Raw genomic sequence first — 1,292 nt, forward strand, 5'->3', positions numbered from 1 at the left:
CGCGGTAGAAGAACCGCGGATGCACGAGTACCAATTCGTCTTCGTGTGGCTTTCCGGCAGGCTAGACGCTATGTCGCATATTGCTGCCTTTCATAAAATTGGTTCGCCATCTAACCCTATATAGAGAAAGAGTGTACAAAACATTAGAAACACCTTCATAATATTGAGTTGTCCCCCCCTTTTGCTGTCAATTCGTCTGGGCATGGACTCTACAAGATGTTGAAAGCTTCAACAGGGATGCTGGCCCATGCTGACTCCAATGCTTCCCACAGTCGTGTCAAGTTGACTGGATTTCCTTTGGGTGGTGGACCGTTCTTGATACACATGGGAAACTTGAGTGTGAACCCCAGATGCCTTCCAGTTCTTGACACACTCAAACCGGTGTACCTGGCGTCTACTAAAATAAATCCCCTTCAAAGGCACAACTTTTGTCTTGCCCATTCATTCTCTGATTGGCACACATACACAATCCGTCTCAGTTGTCTCCAGGCTCATCTACACTGATTGAAGTGAAATTATCAGATGACATCAATAAGGGATCATAGATTCACCTGGATTCGTCTGGTCAGTCTAGGTCATGAAAAGAGCAGGTGTTCCTAATGGTTTGTGCACTCAGTGTAAATAACAATACCCGTTCCCACTACTTTGGCCCCAATGGATTCTACAGGCTGGAATCCCTTCTCTCAAAACCCCCTGTAGTTCTTCTGAACACAAATCTCTGATACCCCTAAACTTCTCTGCTCCTGCTACTACCAATTCAATCTTCTGGGATTTCCTTTCCATCTGTACGGTACAATTAATGACCATAGCAATAAACGCCAAGAAGCCAACCTTACTAAAGCACAAACCTACTCACAGGGATCCTCCCTCACCCTTTACCCACCATCATCTACTTTTCTCACTGCCTCAGCATATGACATTTTCAGCACTGCTCTAACCCTGTCTCACTCGCACAGGACCTTTCTGATACCCAGCAACATGGCCAACCCCACAATGAAACACTCCACTTTTTCTACTGACACTACACATTCCTTTGTTCCATGCCGTCCTGCACACTTCTCACACCTCGGAATCTCCCTCCTACATACTGCTGCAATATGACCATAAACTTGGCACCTGAAACGCCATAGTGGGCTCGAAACAAAAGCTTTCACGGGATAACTTACATACACTTTTATGACTGTATCTGGCAAACACTCTGCATCAAAACTCATAAGGACAGACAGGGTCTCCTCAGTCTCGCACTCGCCACTGGGTCTGCGACGCACCAAACAGCGTGCATCACGGACACC

This window comes from Salvelinus fontinalis, chromosome 3 (genome assembly GCF_029448725.1).
Source record: "Salvelinus fontinalis isolate EN_2023a chromosome 3, ASM2944872v1, whole genome shotgun sequence".
Lineage (NCBI taxonomy): Eukaryota > Metazoa > Chordata > Actinopteri > Salmoniformes > Salmonidae > Salvelinus > Salvelinus fontinalis.